The sequence below is a fragment of the Protopterus annectens genome, chromosome 9.part0 (genome assembly GCF_019279795.1).
Source record: "Protopterus annectens isolate FY-2018-M chromosome 9.part0, PAN1.0, whole genome shotgun sequence".
In the NCBI taxonomy this organism is placed as follows: Eukaryota; Metazoa; Chordata; order Ceratodontiformes; family Protopteridae; genus Protopterus; species Protopterus annectens.
This window is the reverse complement of record NC_056743.1, coordinates 453084693-453104541: the sequence shown is the minus strand read 5'-3', so window position 1 is coordinate 453104541 and position 19849 is coordinate 453084693. Positions and strand designations below refer to the sequence as shown.

At 35.5% G+C, this 19849-nt stretch overlaps 1 protein-coding gene across 3 annotated transcripts in view; it reads right to left on the bottom strand.

Annotated features, from left to right (window-relative positions):
- Positions 1-19849, bottom strand: part of ANK1 (ankyrin 1) — a 1899552-nt gene that overhangs the window by 1319427 nt on the left and 560276 nt on the right. The gene's annotated exons all lie outside the window — the stretch shown is intronic.

Below are 19849 nucleotides of genomic sequence, written 5' to 3'. Positions count from 1 at the left end.
TTATATTAAAATTTGAATGTACAAAATGAAAGTGCAACAAACATGTGAAATGAGTTTGATTTTAAATGAAAAGTTGCTGTGTTACAACTATTGAAATACATGGCAAATACTTTAATTGGACTACAGATGTGCACGCAAGTCTTTAGAACAACATTATACGTGTCATATGTTGTCATGATGTATGAATGCCTTTACAGTGTCACTACATTTGTTGCTTAGCTAAGAATTGCTAAGTCACTGTTTTTACTCCTATTCATTCCTAAGAAAAGAACCTATGGACAACAGTGAAAAATCATGAAGCCAGCATTCATTTCATTGACTAGTAGAGAATGAACCTTGTCATGCAGGGGTATGCATTCACTCTCAGTTCCATTTCCTGAAGTTCCTGGTTAAAGACTTTAATTTTAATTTGCATTCTAGTGTAGCCTTGTTCATGAGATCCATGCTTGTGTGTGCCCTCTAGATTACAATGAATGTTTCTGGAGTGTGCCAGCGTGTTCAGGAGGTGTGCATCTGTTATGTGGAATGGTTATTCTAGCGTGTAGCAAAGCAAATCTATTAGTAAGATATGCTGAGCTGAGGCCAAAAGGAAAAAAAAATTAACAAGCTGGCCAACACTTACTGCCATAACAATAGTGTTAGCTTTAAGCGTACAGCTGAGCATTGATACATTGTTGCTAAAGAGAAATTTGAAAACCATTTATAGCTAAAGGAGAGCTGGGCACAATGTCTCTGTGCTTTGTTCTGCTTATGGATTATTTTTCATAGTAATGAGACTTAAAATGCCCTTTTTGTAGTTGATTAGTAAGAAGGCAGCCCTGCAAGAGAAGGAAGAACAGAGCATCACAGCAGGCAGGTTTGTCATGGAACTCAGGTACTGCACATAAAAAGCAACCAGATTTGACAATATTTTAATTTGAGCAGCCGAATTATTTGGCAAATGCTGACTTCGAACCTGATGATACTCACTGAGGAGGGAAGTTAGCATAATAAATATGACATGTTGCATTTAATTAATATTCATTTATAGTTTTTCACCTATAACATACAGCTCCACACACAAAAATATAATATATCATTTATGATAGCATATGAAAAACAAAGTGAAGAACTTCACTATGAATTGGAATACACATAATCACAGCTATAACAATAAATAAGGTTTCTGGTGCATTCATGGGACAGCTAATTGTATGATAAGTATAACTCATCCTGTTTTGTTTGTTCATTAGTAATAAAAAAAGAGTGAAATATTTTCTCAGATAGGATATTGTGCATAAGTAATTCTGGTTATGTTTGATTATTAATAACAAAAAGGAAAATGAATCACATTTAAACAACAAAAATGTGCTAACAGATTTAATCTCATGTACTCAAGGATACAAAACTCAGTGCTATCAGGAAGTGCTTGTTTTCATTCTATTTAAAATATTATTAGACAAATAACCAGAATACGTGAAATCTTATTAGCTACAGACACAGTAATATTTTACCCTCCAAATGTGTAAACAGGAGATTCTTATTGGCTACTTAAAAAGCCATCTTTGGCTCGATGTAATGATGAAGCACTTTTAACTGACGATAGATACTGCATTCCCTGTCTAGGGTCAGGACAGGTAAATGGTCTTTTGTGACTGTGCTCAGCTGCATTTTTAGGACACACATGTCTGTTGCTATATATAAATGATAATGCATCACTGCGTGTGTATAACTATGCAATTACACACAAGGCAAAAGAGAGTGTTTTAACCTCCCCAGGAATAATGCTGTTGAAAAGTGGCCTTCAGCACTGGCATTTGAGCCAGATTGTTAGTATACAGATATTTACAAAGATTACAAACAGAGGCACCTGCAGACCATGGTATAGAGAAGCCAATGCAGCATGGTATCATTAGTACTGTTGTGGCTTAGCATCCACTTAGGCCTCTTGAACCTGCAGCACCAGGTGTAGCTTTAGTTCACAATGGCACAGCTGACCATGCATCAGATGGTACTTTTTAACACCTCACGGTGTTCTGGGTGCAAGCGCTCTGCCCCTGTTGATATCTAAATGGTGCAGATATGGAGTAACAGCTATGGATGCAAGGTTTCCCCGTAATACCTTTTAAAAATCACTCAAGATCCATTACTCTTGCCTAGCATCTTATACTTGAGTAATGTTTTCTCTAACTGCCTGTATTTTTAGTCTATGGTTCATGGGTGTTTACTAGGCTAATGACCACAAGGGCCATTTTAAGCCTAGCCATGCATCCCAAATCTCTGACAAGTTCAGATACTCTTGATAAATTTAAGCATGTGCTTGGGAAACGAAACATTTACAAGCAGATGCCTGGGAGATGAACCATTTACAGGTTGCTTGTGTCCATTAGAGACGTAGGTGTAAGAAACCATACATAAATTGTGCACTGTTCTTTCTCCTCAATATGAACTCAGTGTTAATAAATATAAGTAAGGGTAAGTGAACATCCAATGTGGGGGTGCAGGGGGACAAACCTCTCAAAAGTCCCTGTTTTGGAGGAACATTCCTATATTCAGGAATGATTTAGGATTTCCCTATTTTTGAAGTCATGCCCATACTTTCAGGCATAATTTACCCCTTCACATAATTTTCTGAATCCCCCTCATTCGATTTTTGAAGCGGTTTAGTATACAGAAAGCCACACTACAGACAAAAGTAATTTAAAAAAAGAGGGGATACATCTTACATTTTCCTTTTTCTAAAGCAGCCTTGTGTAGTATAATTTTGTGATCCAGTTCATTAAAGTTTACAGATTTTACACTGGTTCTTTGTTGATGTTATTTAAGCATGTGCTTCTGGATAGTGTCCCACATTCCTACTAGTAGCAGAAGAGTTGTATGCTTTTTATGTGTTCACATTTTATGCTTATTAAGAAGTCCACATTTTTAGGTGAATGTTCCTATTTTCAATGTCTGCAGGTTGAGAGATACAACAAGGGATTGCCCCCCCCCGTCAAAAAAAACCTCTTTCTGCTTTATAGGTGGCTCAGCTTTTGCTCATTTTAAATGAGAAGTTATACAATTAAGCTAATAATTAGCATCATCCCATACACACAATATTAGTTTAGTCTTGAGGAGTCATTACTTTTTTATGTATTTATTATATTTGTATAATATTTACAAAATTATTAACACTAAAGTATTGATCATTTTGCAAAACAATATCATTTTAAAGACCTTAAATAGAATTTATACACAGAAACAAAGGAGGGAATTCAAAAAGGTGCAGCAGTGTGTATACCTTCATGCACACATCACAGTAACCTGTTGTAATTCAGGAAAACCCTAACATGGTGCTGCACAGCACACTAACATGAAACATGCTACACCACATAGGGCTGGCTCAGTGGCCATGATGGTTTAACATGGTGCTGCACAGTGCACTAACATGAAACATGCTGCACCTCATACGCCTGGCTCAGAGGCCATGCTGATTTAACATGGTGCTGCACAGTGCACTAACATGAAACATGCTGCACCACATAGAGCTAGCTCAGAGGCCATGCTGGTTTAACAGGGTGCTGCACAGCGCACTAACATGAAACATGCTGCACCACATAGAGCTAGCTCAGAGGCCATGCTGGTTTAACGTGGTGCTGCACAGCACACTAACATGTTGCATGTTAGTGCACTGTGCAGCACCATACTGCTTTAACATGGTGCTGCACAGCGCACTAACATGAAACATGCTGCACCACATAGAGCTAGCTCAGAGGCCATGCTGGTTTAACATGGTGCTGCACAGCACACTAACATGTTGCATGTTAGTGCACTGTGCAGCACCATACTGCTTTAACATGGTGCTGCACAGCCCACTAACATGAAACATGCTGCACCACATAGGGCTGGCTCAAAGGCCATGCTGGTTTAACATGGCGTTGCACAGTGCACTAATATGAAACATGCTGTACCACATAGGCCTGGCTCAGTAGCCATGCTGGTTTAACATGGTGCTACACAGCGCAATAACAAGAAACATGCTGTACCACAATGGGCTCACTCAGCAGCCATGCTGGTTTAACATGGTGCTGCACAGCGCACTAACATGAAACATGCTGCACCACATAGAGCTAGCTCAGAGGCCATGCTGGTTTAACATGGTGCTGCACAGCACACTAACATGTTGCATGTTAGTGCACTGTGCAGCACCATACTGCTTTAACATGGTGCTGCACAGCGCACTAACATGAAACATGCTGCACCACATAGGGCTGGCTCAAAGGCCATGCTGGTTTAACATGGCGTTGCACAGTGCACTAATATGAAACATGCTGTACCACATAGGCCTGGCTCAGTGGCCATGCTGGTTTAACATGGTGCTACACAGCGCAATAACAAGAAACATGCTGTACCACAATGGGCTCACTCAGCAGCCATGCTGGTTTAACATGGTGCTGCAAAGCGCACTAAACACGAAACATGCTGCACCACATAGGGCTAGCTCAGAAGCCATGCCGGTTGCCAGCATGAACTCTCAACTGTCCAGATTTTTGCTTAAAACATTTGGTCTGTTCATCATAAAATTTGTGGTTTTCTGGCAAATCACTGAGGACTAAAGTCACTAGATAATTACATAAAAGTAAATTTCAGTCATTGCATCCTTCAGAAAAAGGCATGCTAACACAAATCCTGTTATTCTCTCAATGTTCTATGTCTGGAAAAGCAATATTATAAATCTGTTCCTATTTTTGAGCTTTTGTCCCACCATTATTTTAGACTTTGCCCAGATTTCACTAAGAGGTTAAGAGGTATGCATGTACAGATTGCTTAGCGGCCATGCTGATTGCTAATGAAGATGTCCTGGGGAGAGCCATATATTAAGTAGCCATGGGCTCTCCCCATCAGAGCTACCTCCAGGAAGGCATCTACATAAAGAGCAATTCAAGAAATTGCTTGGCCATATAGGTCACCATGGTTGGCACCACATCACAGTATGGAACTTAACCATGAGCCCACAGTTCAACTATGGAACACGGAAGCAGTATAGGAATCAATAGGTGGGGGGAGCCACAAGGACCCATTGATTATTTCAAAGCTAAGTGCCATAACAGCACCAACAGCAGTATGAGGATTGGGGGTGGGAGGGACACCAGACACCACAGATTACTTCAAACCTCTGTGTCATAATGGCACAAACAGCAGTGGGAGAATTGGGAGTGGGAGGAACACCAGACACCAGGGATTACTTTAAACCTAAGTGGTATAATGGCATCAACAGCATTATAGGAATCAGGGCTGGGGTGGGGAAATACTATCCACCAGGGAAACTGCAATGGTGCCATTTTGGCACTTAAACTATTATGGGGATCAGTGAGTGGAGGGAAACACTACACTCAAGTTGTAATGGCGCTCAAACCTTTAGGGGAATGGAGGGGACACTAGCCAGCAGAGAGCACTCTAAGCCTTTGTTGCTTAATAGCACTTCACTTAGTACAGGGACTGGGAGAGGGGCAAATACTAGATGGTGGAGGGCAGAGAAGTCAGGGAAAGATACAGTGACTGTGGGCTGTGTGTTACTGTGCTTGAATAGGTACTTGTCCCTGTGGTAGTGTAAATGAGGAGATGCCAGTGTCTACATCAGCAGCAATTCACAACCACGACATGCAGATCAGCAATGATCCATGCATCATGCATGTAACTGTGATTCAGACTCATGCAAATTAGCCAATAATGAGATCTTTCCTCATCGCATGTTTCTGAGTCACAAAATGCTACATTGGGTGAGCTGAGCCTTTTTATGGCTCATGGTAGGCCTTTTCATGAATTCCTGGGAATACTTACAGTTTCATAGGTTAATAGTAGGCTAACTGTCCTGTAGAGCCATTTTAATCCTAGCCAATAACCCAACGTAAGAATCAAACCCTGTACCTTGCCCTTATAAGGTAAATAGTTTAACCATTATGCCAAACCACACCCTTTTTGCTATAACCAGATATTTTCTCACATCCCACTTTTTAAAGTATGAATGATCTTTGCACCTTCCTTTCTAAATTAACTATAGACAAGCAAATAATACTCTAATTTACTTTTCTTTGATTTTTGGTATATAAACTGCATACAAAATTATATACATAGTCACAGAACTAAAATATCCTCACTTAAATGCTTACCCTGTCATACCCCCAAAATCCTTTACTCTTATAGTCTAGAAAATGATGCTCATTTGCTTCTTCTCCTTATTATATGTTTATAGGGTTACATATCCTATTATTATATTTTCGTTCTGCATTTTATATAACAAAGTTTTTCTGGCAGTTTATTTAAAAAAGCAACCACAAAAAAGGTCTAACCACTCTAACACATTTTCAAGTATCTTCTGCTTTTCTACTATTGCTTTTTTTCTGTTTGCTTATAAAATTTACCAAAGTCAAAGTAAAGTTTATTGTCATTTAGGACTACACATGTGCAGTATAAATGAAATTCCGAGTATCAACTCACCAGAGAGTATATGGGAAGCAAGGATAACAACAACAGTACAACATTTCAATTTAAAAAAAAGATATTCAATACAAGACCCACAGAAAGATAAATAAACCATTTATACCAGCAAAAACAAACAAGCCCCCCCCTCCCTTCTTAATAAGAATTCTGTCACAATTACTGTGTATTATGCTCTCCTTTCTTTTGGCTTACCACCTATATTTAACTTCCATCATTCATTCACATCATTCTCTGCAACTATTTTTCCATTTTCATTTAACTTCACAGAATCACCAAATTCTGCTTGTTTCACATGAATTATTCTACTCATCAAACTATTTTTTATCAAATACAACTTAAAATGCAATATAAATGCAGAGATATATACAGCTGGAGTCATAGGGGACTGGCTGCAGTGCTATGAATATTACAGTTATGTTCTATATTACATGCAAATACACTAGAGTAAGAATAAATACAATATCAAAGACAGATTGCTTTGTGAGGTCAGTGAAAAAAACATCCCTGCAACTTTGAGGAATGGATAAGTAAAGAGGTTAAACTGCTGTTATGTGATAAATGATGTGTTCTTACAGAATATAAGTGGTTAATGGTGGTTCTTGGCCTTAGAAGGAGAAACACTCCATTTGTATTATATGTGAAGATTGATAATACAAATATAGATCGGCACTATAAATAGCAAAGCTTGGCAGTAAATATCACCACATAATGATTGGTGCAGAAAATAAAATTTGACAATGAAGTACAAATGACAGAATTATGTTTTTTTTTCGTAATGACTTGAGAATTTTTTTTTCAAATTTTTTTTTATTTTTCAAATACATTTGAATGAATTCCATAGAACTTATACATAACATCTTAAAGAACTACGTACACTCTTTACATTAGCCTGACACTATAACAGATCTTAATGTATACAGTTAATTTATAAGTACGTCCAATCCATTATCAGAGTGCCTGATCAATTATTGTATAGTGTCAACCAGTGATAAGACTTTTCCCCAAGGGTTGTTGATAAATGGCTTTGGATAAATTCTTAGTATTTTAATTTCCAATAATGCTGTGGTCTTCAGTAGGGTGTAGAAGTCTTTCAAAGTTGGTATTGTGTTTATATTCCATCTTTATGTTATACACTTTCTTGAAATTGCAAGTATAGTCCATACTAGATACATGTTTGACCTATTCAAATGAGGGCCTTCATTCACATTTAATAATACAAGAGCTTTAGTTAAATAAAATGATTCATTAAATAAAGCTTGTAGAAAGTTATTAATACCATTCTAAAATGGATTAATTTTAACACAATCAAAGAAAATGTGGTTCCAATCTGCATTGTGTACTTGCTCACATCTCCAATATATTCCTTTTATGGAACAACTAACTTTACTGATTCTATCTGGAGTTAAAAATGCTCTGTGCAAGCATTTCCAATTAAAAATGTTCCAGTGCTGTGTAAAGGATGTATATTTTATAGATAATAAGATATTTGTTTTAATATCTTCAGTTAACTGTATTGAGTGTCCTTTTGTTATATATTTCCAATATGAGATTTTGAGTGTTGTTTTATAGTTATCAATATTTTGGTTTGAAATACTGTTTCCCATGTCAAAGTCATTATATATGATTTCATATATGTATTTCGTAAAATTTATGTATTTCTTTAAATGAAGAATTGCTAATTATTCTGCTTAAATCTTGCGGTTATATGACAGAATACTTTGTAAAGTTAGCCAGTCCTGTTGTAGGACTTTGTATGTTATATTCACTTTGGATTGTGTATTGTGGCTCATTAAACTTTTGGAATTATCCTGGGGCTGACCGGTGTTTGGTATCTCCTCTCAACAGTGCTTTCAGTTGATTATTGGTGTGTTTCGCACTGTTTCTTCTGGTTTTTCAACTTTGTATGTTGTTATTACTTGCATATCTAAAACTTTTAATACTTTGATACACTGGAGCCAACAACAAATCCTTTCTGTTCCCAGGAATTAATATTTTCTCTATATATTTTATGTGGAAAATTCTTTGTGACTATAAATGGTGTTAAAAGATCAAACCAGATTTTTAAATCTATATTTGCATTAATAATTTTCCTAAATGAGTCAATGTAATAATTAATCATACTAGTTTCAGTATTGGGTTTAGTTCTGTTATATTGCATACTAATACATATGTGCCATGGCAAATTGTTTTTATCTATTTTAATTTTTTTTTTTTGTAAATCAAATTAATTTATTGATATTACAGTTAGTAATTCTTTCCAATTTGCAGAGTAATTTGGACTTATCCAATCGGAGATTGTTTTAGATAGTGATGCTTTTATATATGTTTCTATATCAAGAAAGTTTAATCCTCCCTGTTTCCATGGTCTGATATGATATATTAAAGCTATTCTGTTTTTTTGGGAAACCATAAACATTTTATTAGGCATGAATTTATTTCATTAAGTGTATTCCTTTCTGGTAACAGTTGTATTGCCAAGGCTATATATAGGATCTTGGGCAGTAAAACCATTTTTATTAACTGTAGTCTATCTTCAAATGTTAATATTATTTTGTTCCATTTTTCCACAGAGACTTTAATTGTATTGATGATATTATTGTAGTTTTCATTATTATTCTTGCATAACTCAATTCCTAGATATTTTAAGATAGATTCTTGTTTCCCTATAATGTGATCCCTCCCTTAGTCTGCAGTTCTTTTTTTTATTTAAAAATAAAAATTTTGATTTTGATTTATTGAAATGGAGTCCTGAAGTCATGTGAAATTTGTCAATTAATATATTTAATTTTTCTAATGTCTCTTTTGTATTAGATAATGTTAGTAATATGTCAGCAGTAAATAGCATTACTTTAGAATTGTATTGTTCATAAACATCTATTCCTTTGATTTTTATATTGTTATGAATTGAATCTGCCAACATTTCAATAGCCAGAGCAAAGAGAATCGGTGACATGGGACATCCATGTTTAGTGCTTTTTGTTATATGTGCAGATTCAGAGGTAAAAGGACCTAACTTGACATACGCTAAATTATCAATATAGATATTCTTTAGGAGATGAACCAAGGATGCAGGAAATTCAAACAACATTAGGATTTTGAGTACATAACTCCAATTTAGGGAATCAAAGGTGTTCTCTATATCTAAGCCATTTATGAGTGTTTTTTATTTTCTTTATTAACATAATCCATAACAGAAATTATCCTTTTTAATTTTGTTGTGTGTATGATATATAAATCCAGTTTGATCATTATTTATTGTTTTGGATAGTGGTATTTTCATTCTGTTAGTTAATATTGTCATAAATATCTTATAGTCATTATTTAATAATGGTATAGGTCTATATGAGGTACAGAGGTTTGGGGATTTGTTTTCCTTTAGGATTGGTGTGATTAAGGAATATCTCCAACAGGGTGGTATTAAAGCTTGTGACTGAATTTCTAATTGAGTTTTATGTAAGAGGGATAGTATATTTGATGGAAAAAGTGTACATATTTCCATAATTATGCCATCTATACCTGGAGCTTAATTATTTTTACCCTATTTTATTGTATTTGTAATTTCTTTGTAGGATATGGGCGCTTGCAGATCTAGTTTTAATTTTTCTGGTATTTTTTTATATTAGAAATTTTTTCATCTAGATTTAATTGATCGATATGTATATTTTCTTTTTGGAAATGTTCAATATAGTGATTTCTATAGGCATCAAGAATATCACCTATATCCGAAACATTTTTCCCTTTCTTTTCATGGAAGATACTTTTAATGTTATTAGCTTTTGATTACATTTTGATTCTTGTGGATAAATTATGTAGATATTTGGGAGAAGTGGCCAATGTATTAATTTTTTGTTTTTCTAAAGCTAAACTGGTTTTGTGTGTTAGAATTTTGTTGTATTTATTGTTTAATACTTCTACTTTCTTTTTAATCTCCAAATGATTTTGATTTTAACAACTTTTACTGACAAAAGTTTGGATTGTAGATCTAATAATTCAGAATCCCATTGTCTGATTTTTTTATACCAAGTTATGTTTTTACCATATATGTAAGCTTTTAATGAGTCCCATATCATTATTTTATTTATCTCTGTGGTGCAATTAATATCTAAGAAGAACTGTAATTCAGATAATAACCAGGGTATGAACTCTTTAATTTTAGTTATATATACTGGAATTCTGGAGTTAAAGATTAATGGTTTGTACCCATTTTTAAGTTTTAGTATCAATTAATTCTGGTCTGAAAAGGGGCAGGGAGTGATTGAGAAATTAATGATTTTAGAGTGTAAGTCATGGGCAGCGAATATTCTATCTATTCTAGTTTGGGTACCAAATCTGTGATCTTGATGGGAAAACAACAAAGATTTATCTTCTTTAAATTTGAAAGTATCTACAACATGAAATGATTCTACCCACTTGTTTAAAGCTTTTGATACAGCAGATGTACACAGTGGCCTTTTATTTGTAGTATCAGAAATATCAAATATACAGTTAAAATCTCCTGCTAATATTAAGTTGCCCGTATAATTATTGGAAATGAAATCTAAGCGTTTTTTAACAGTTCCTGTCCCAATGCCTGGGAAACAGTATAGATTGGCTAGGGTCCATATTCTATTATATTTAACTATTACTAACACCATAAGGCCTTCTTTATCTTCATACTTATAAATGATTTCTAGTTAATCACATTTGTTTTCCATAAAACTTTTACCCCTTTTGTCTTTGTCTTATAAGCGGATTGCGCCAATATCAAATATTCCTTAATATTCCATTTGGAATTGTCATTTGTTTTGAAATGAGTTTCTTGAAAGACGACAATTTGTGCTTTGTTCAGTTTTAAATATTTCAGTAGATTTGATCTCTTGCTAGGATTGTTTAAGCCACTGGTATTTAAAGATAATAAAGTTAAATCCATCTTAGGTTATTTAGACTATGTATTTTTTGTTTTATTGTGACTACTAAACATTTTCCGCTGATAACTATAAAGTATATGTTTGAGCTTTTAAAGGAAATTATCAGTTTTATACTTTGAGTGTTTACCAATAAAGTAATGTTTTGGTCAGGCATACTAAAAATGTTTTTGTGAAATAAATTTAAATTTATAAATTTAAATTAATAAATGTTAACAAAACTAAGATCAGCACTAGCCATGGAATGAAAATCATTGCTAATCTGATGGATAAACCTAAGTCCATTAGATTATCACTCATACCTTGACAATCCAGAACATCTGAGCTCCAGAAATTGAATTATCATATGGAGAATATTTGTAACAGGAATAATTAATATTTATATTATTTTGAACAAATATAGTACTATTGTAGATTAGACAGCATTCTAATACAACATAAATGTCTAATTATTGTATAAACAATTAATATTTACATGGAAGATAGATGACAAGCAATTCATAGTAAAGTAGGATGTATATAAATAGATGGTAATAATATTTATACCTAATGTTTATAATACAATGTATTTTACTGGATATATCAGAAGTTATATTACATTGTTTGCCAGCATTTAAGTAATCACTTTGTTTGTTGCTAACTTACTTAAAGCATCAAGTTTGTTTTATGTGAACATTTCCCCATTTCCTACACATAAGGATTTTCATATCTGTCATTTCTTATTATAAAATGAGTGAAATTATAGGTTAGAAACAACAAATTCACTTATTGTTATTAATGATTACAAGTTCCCTTTCCATATTTATAAATTGCCGTTTTATGACATATACTGAATTTTTTTAGATTTAAATGGCAACATTCTATTTTGTATAATCAGCAAAGGTTAAAATGAGTGATCATTGCCAATTTAATACTATTTGTTCAGAATGTGATTGTTACATTCGGTGCCAGTCCTAGTTCAGGCTTCTATGGTTTCCCTTGAACAATTTTGTCAGTTTGATGTCATGTATAAAACATTAGTTACCTTGGTAAAAGCTTAAGTATTATGTATGGTCAAGATGGGTTACAAAACCCCAATTCAAGTTAAAGCAATTATATGACTTGTTATGCATATTTACTTATATTATAAAATCATCATGCTTCCCCCCTTGATGTTCAGTATAGTGTATGTCATTTATGACAAGTTAAAACAGCAGTGTTATTATACACACGTCCATGTTATTAAATCCTGTCTTTAATACCTAAATTCAGCAGACTGCTTCATCTTATATGAGGATTATATATTTTATGTCTAAATTTACTAAAATCATAAATTACATAACTACTGTGTTTTGTTTTTTTTTTTTGGCTGTTGCTTAGTTATTTCAGAGACCACATATTATTAGCTCCCTCCAAGCATGTTTATACAGTCTATGGACTTTAAATTATGAGACCCTTCTAGTTTCTTATTTGTTATAAGTATATTTCCATCCTTACATACACACATATCAGTACTTCAAGCACATGCAACAATGCCCTTCCAGTTTTGCCAGAATACCATTCAGTAGTTCATGTGGCATTTCCAGGCTGTTCTTAAAATATCCAAACCAAAATTTTCCTGTTCCATTTTACTAGCCTGTTCCATGCAGTGGCCACTCTGCCAGTGAACCACTCAACACACCTTTCATTCCCACAGATATTTCCACAAAGGAAATCTGATGACTCTCTAGCACTTCCCCAAACACCCCTAGAATAAGCTATCCCCATATGCCCAACATGTCCAAGCAAGCTCACCTCCCAGACCACTGCAAAGGGTACTGCGCAAGACCAAGTGCTCTTAGTCTTTCACAATAACTGAGACTTCCACTCTTATGTAAGTCCTTAATGTGTCTGGACCAAAATACATTTTAAATATAAAATTGTGCTTATTTATTTTTTTTAACTATCAAGAATCCAACTTAATGCGCTAAACGAAGTGTTGGGAGACCATCAATATGTGTACATGTGGTTTAAAACAGCCCTTTTAATTTATATGTTTTTTTTTTCTTTTTAAACCAAAAACTTCATTACCGAGAATCACCTCAGAGCAGTTAAGCATTATTGTCACTCTGTCTCCATTACCATAGCAACCTGGGAGCATCTGTTTCTGTTAATGTGTCTGTATACTGCATGCCAGAGGTTTGCGATGCATCTGAAGCAAAACTTCACTTCACTGCAACTTCAAGCCTAAATTCCTTCCCTTTCAGTGAGGCAGTAGCCAGGAAAAGCACAGAGAGCAAACAGATAAAAAAAAAGAAAAAGAAAGAAAGAAAAACCTTCCAATAAGCCGCCACAACAAGAGCTAACACATTCTTCCAGCCTTCCAACCTCTCACTCAGCAGAAGTATAACCAAACTATTCTCTGCCAAAATATCCCAAATCACAGTTTTATCCACCCCTTCCCCTGGATCCAGGCTAAAACACCAAATGTCTCTTCCTAATACAAAAGCATTAGTAAACCTTGATCACAAGCCACAACCCACAGCTTCCTGGAGATGAAAATGGCAACATACAACAGCTGAATCCACACACACCATGTCAGTCTTAATCAAACAGCAGTCAAAGCTATGATACCTGCCATAATTGATATTAACTATCTTTACACAGAATAATAATGACATTTGTACTAGCTGCCAGACACAGCTGCATCCACGCACACCATATCAGGATTGATCAAACAGCGCTCTAAGCTATGATACCTGCCATAACTGATATTAACTATGTTTAGACAGAATAATAATGACATTTGTACTAGCCGACAGACACAGCTGCATCCACACACACCATATCAGGATTGGTCAAACAGCACTCATAGCTGTGATATAGGCCATAATTGATATTACCTATATTTAGACAGAATAATGATGACATTTGTACTAAGAGCTTGCTACTATTATTAACCAGGATATACATGACATTTCAAAATCATACTTTAACTGAAGAAGGCATTAGTCTCCATGACAGCATTTTTTTTCAAAGCACTCTACTGTTACTGCTATTATATATGATGTTAATTTGTTACATTTGAGTATGAACTCTGATGAATGGTACCTTGTTCAAATAGTTAATTAAAACAATGAAAAATGAACAAGATAAGTAGTCATTGAGTTCAGGTAGGGGAATAGAAACTTCTATGCTTGCATTACATATTGCTTTGTTTGGTTTATATATAATGTAAATAGTAATCCATCTTGACCTACCTTTGTGAAGAATTACTGGACTCTCTAAACATTCTGAATAAATCATTACTGTTTCTCAGTTGTTTAAGAAACCCTCCTTTTTTAAATATAAACAGATGACAAGTGATGTACCATATATCAGTTGATACTTTTGAGAGATTTAGTAGTAAGAGTTATTTTTTGGGACAGCTATCTTGGAATCATTTTTTTTTTTGCTGCTTCTTTCTAGCATCAGTCCAAAGATTTGTTTCTTTTATTCTTTTAAGAGTAGGGGCCATCCATTCCATGTTGTTGTTTTTGATGAATATAGCAGCTTCTTCTAAGTCATTAAAGGTTTTCATCTCATTGGAAAAAAGTATTTTTATCTTGGCTGGAAAGGCCAGCTGTGCTTTAATGTTGTTTTGTTTCAACGGTTTTATTACTAGCCAGACTTTTTTCCTTTGTTCTAGTATTCTGAAAGAATAATCATTGCCAAACCTTATCAGGCTTTGATTGTATTTTAAGGGTGATTTTCTCCAAGCAGATTTTAATATTAGTTACTTGTCCAGAAATGAAAGAAATGTTATAACTACGGATCTAGGCGGAGTATTTGTTGACTTAGAAGCAGGTTTCCTCGGTGCTCCATGTGCCCTTTCAATCCCAAATGAAAGTCCCTCTTTTAAGTCTAAAAATTTAGTAATCCAGGTTAAGAATGAAATAATATCCTCTCCTTCAGTGTTTCCAGGCAGGCCAAACATCCTTATGTTGTTTCTCCTTTCCCTGTTTTCTAAGTCATCTATTTTGTTAAGCAGCCATGTATTCTGTTTAAGCAGAAATTCTTTTTGGAATTCTTCCTCTTTGAGTCTCCCGTCAATGTCATTTACAGAAGTCTCTATATTTGTTACTTTTGTCTGGTGTTGCTGTAATAGTTCCTTAAGAGTATCAGTCTGTTTTTGAGAATTTAATTTGAGGTTTTCTAAGTCATTTTTAAAGCCATCCATCTTCAAAGATAGTTCCTGTAAGGTAGATGTCATCAATTGTAGTTTTTTTTTTCAAAGCAGCATCTGGATGAGAATTCATTGAGTTGTTCATATTCAGTGACTCGATATATCTTAAAGTTACTTGACAGGATTTTTTTTTTTATATCTCCACCAAAATTGATATTTATGTAGTTTAGTAGTTTATCTATAGATTTCTTACTTGAAAATATATGAGCTCTCAAAATTCACTTCCTCTCGGCCATCTAGGCTCCACCCCTGACTTGAGCATTTTGATCTGTTTAGTGACTAGATCAGAATCACACCATATGCATTTATAACAGTTGTTATAGTACATGTCAGTTAGCACATACAGGCATAAGGCTGTGAGCCACTGGCATGTTCCATCCATTAGTCCAAGGTTTGACTTCTTCAACCTCCATTTGCCTGTTGTGTGATTCTGACCAAGACACTTAACAAGGCAATATTCTTGGGTTACCTTGCTAGTGCTTTTGTCCCCATTGGGTGTACCTGGTTAACAAATAAGTAAAATAAATGCTATTATCACTACACATGGATGTCATGAATTTGTAAATGTTTTCAATTTGCAGTACACTATTCTTTTGTGTTAATTTGCTACAGCATTAATGTTTTACCAAACAGTTGCCAATGTGTAGACACCGGTATACATGATTTTTCTTCTTCTGTTGTTTAACTAATGTTGGCACATGTCCACGTTGTCTTCATTGGGATTAATGTTACTCACATGAACATTAATGTTTCAAATTCTACCTGAAAAAAAATTGAAATGGGCTTCAAACGCATCATTTACATGGTAGGTAAAGCTCGTCACGTTCCCAGAGTTTTGTTCCCTGACTATGATTAATACTGAGGACTCTGTACCTCAGTGAAAGGAACTCTTCCCTGCATCAATCTCATTTAAATTATCTATTGTACTCTCTCTCTCTTTCTCTCCCTCTCTCTCTCACTTATATATATAATTTGTCCCCATGTTTCCACCAATAAACAGAGAAATTTAACAAATAAATGATATTGGTAGTGAATCATTCATGCAAAATATAATTTTGTTAAGTTGGCTGTATAGAAAAATACCTAGAGAAAAATTAAATTGTATGAGTATTTGCAATGTAGGATGCACTAAAAAATATTAAAATGTGCTTGCAGAGTTCATAAAACATCTCTAATTCTGACTGAACGCACTACCTGGATGTAGCATGCTTCACCAAACCACAGCTATCCAATGAGCACTCTCATTAGAGGTGTCCTCCCAAATGGGCATCTCAGAAAAAATATAACTTCTGAACATGCACTCCTTTTTATATGGTCTATATTCCTCTAGTTGATTATTATTGTGTATATATACATTTATTTCTTACATGTTAGAAGAAGACAATGCAATGAACCTGAGATAGGTTCACAGGCCTGTAACGCTGTGTTGCCCTTTTAGCTGCTCCTTCTTAGCAATAGAAGACGAACTGTATGTATGCAAAAATCCGAAAAAAAAATGTATTCATTTAACATTTGTTAACCAGGAAAGTCTGACTTGGAACAAAGCCAATTTTCAGCGGAGGCCTGGGGATGTCTTTGTAATGTGGGAGGAAACCGGATTACCCAGGGAAAACCCACACGAACACAAGGAGGACATGCAAACTCTGCACAGAAGGCATCCCAGTTGAGAATCAAACCGGAGAACCTCTTGCTGTGAGGTGACAATGCTACCACTGCGCACCATCTGCATTTAATGTATAATTACATTTACATGTAAAAACTAATATGAAAGAAAGCAACAAAGTGACAAAGTATGAATATCCAGCAGATTTCTGTTTTCAGCAATATGTATTATAAAAATCAATGCCTAACCTGCTATTCACAACATGAAAAGGGTCCCTTCCTGAACTTCTTGTTGTTAACAGTCAATTAAATCAATTAAGGTAGAGGCTGCCTCTATATCCTGTTGACACAAGTTTGATACTACAACCACCATATCTCTGGACATCATAGCTGAAAGGAATTAAACTGGCTGCACCAATGCTCCTGGTTGTAAAGGCTTCAACTAAAATTAATAAGTGCCAGCTTAAAGGCTACATATACTTGAACTGGTGTAAGGATATTTCGTCACGTACATGAAATAATGTAACAATGTTACAGATGCTGCCATTTCTACAGGTTACAACACATATCTGCATGTTTCATACTGCAGTCTGTATTTTCCTTTAATATGCACATTGTAGGTGAATATCTGTAGCATTTGTCAATTTTCTGCATTTCTGTATTACACATTTTCTGCAAAGATTATAGTTTTCCTAGTTCAATTCATGTTGTTATTTAAAACTGCTAAGAATAGTATTTCTTATGTATCCTTATTTATATCTACGTGGCTGTATTACATTTGTTGAATTTTCTGTTTGGTTACAGCTCAGATTACGGATGAAACAGATTCATTCTATATTAGTCCAACTACCTGATTAATAAATATTAATAAATAAAAGAAATATGTCATATATCCCACATTCCTATATGAGCTCAAAGTAAAATACTATCAAAATTCCAATAAAAAAGAAGTTATGTCTTACCATAACGTTCCATCTGTGTTGTAGATCTTCATTCATTCCTTATGATTAGGACTCTAGTTCCGTCCTCGGAAGTGACATGGCCCATTCACAAGGCCGCACCAGCCAAAAAGCTCTTGAGCTAAATCCTACCCGTAGTGCCACTCTTCTACTCTCTTCAGATTGAGTTTTCCCACCCTGCACAAAGGTGTTAAAAAGAAGAAGGACAGGTAGACAAATTGGAGGCCCTGTCTATCAGATACCCTAGCATATAACGGGACCCCACAGTCCACCAGGAGTCCAGGTAGGGGAAAGGAGGGCGGGGAGTAAGGATTGAATAAAGATCTACAACACAGATGGAAATTTATGGCAAGACATAACTTCTTTATCTGATGTTGTAAATCTTCATTCATTCCTTACGATTAGGACCGAATTCCCAGCTACTTGCATCCTGGGTGGCCCTATGGAAGGATATTCCTGTGCACCATCAAACCAAAGGATGCTCTTCCCCTGGAGGCCATATCCATTTTGTAATGAGTGATAAATGTTTGTGGTCTTGCCCAGGTGGCTGATGCACAAATAACGTCCGTGGAAACCCTAGAGGGAAAAGCCACTGAAGTTGCTATTGATCTATTGGAATGAGCCTCAACTTTCCAAGGCAAGGGTACTTGGTTTTGTAGATGGGTGAAAGTGATAGCATTCGTAAGCCATTTTGACAGAGTCACTTTGCATACAGCTTTGCCCAGTTTGGGACGTGAGAAGGCAACAAATAGCTGATCAGATCAAAACGAAGTTGTCTATACATTTCTAGTGTATGTAGTAGATATTCCCCTTCGTTAGAATAATGTGGAAAAAATGCATGTAAATCAATGGACCGATTAATAGAAGACTCTGAGATAACTTTGGGTAGGATAGAAGGATTAGTACGGAGTGAGACCCTTTCCTTGTAGAAAATCAAGTATGTTTTTTTGACACTCAAGGCCTGCAATTCAGACACCCTCCTGGCTGAAGTGAGAGCAACTAAATGTAGGTTCTGCCAGGATAAGAATTTAATGTCACATGAATTTGAAGGCTCGAAGGGTGAACCAGTCAGGGTTTGTAGGACTAGAGTTAAATCTCAAGGTTCTGTTGGAGGTTTAAAGGGCGGTTTGATATGCAAGACACCTTTCATGAAAGTCTTACAGAGTTGGTGGGACATAATTGAAGAGTTGTTAATCCCATTATGAAAGTTAGCAATAGCTGCTAAGTGTACCGTACTAGTAGATGCTGAGGCTCCTGCGTGTAATAAGGTAGTGAGGTATTCTAAAATCTTGTGAACAGGCAATGAGAAGGCCTCAGTCTTTTGTTCTTTGGCCCAAAGAGAAAACCTTGTCCATTTGCTTTAATAGATTTTCCTGGTGGATGGTTTGTGTGAAGCCAGAAGGACTTCACGGACAGGGGAGGATAAATCAGTTTGCCTGGCAATCATTGGAAGTGGAGATACCAAGCTGTGAGCTTGAGGCTGTGCAGGTTGGGATGAACCAGTCCTTGCGGGTGAGTGAGAAGTTCCTGGGACAGGTCCAAGGTCCATGGGCAGTGAACCAGATGAAGCCAAAGGAAGGGGAACCAGAGTTAGCGTGCCCAATAGAGGGCAATGAGGATGACTGTGCTTTTCAGCCTTTGAGGTTTCTTCAGGAACAGTGGGATGAGGGGAAAGGCATATAGTAGACCTGGGGCCAATTGTGAGTCAGAGCATCTCTCGGTGACTCTCTGAGGGGGAATTA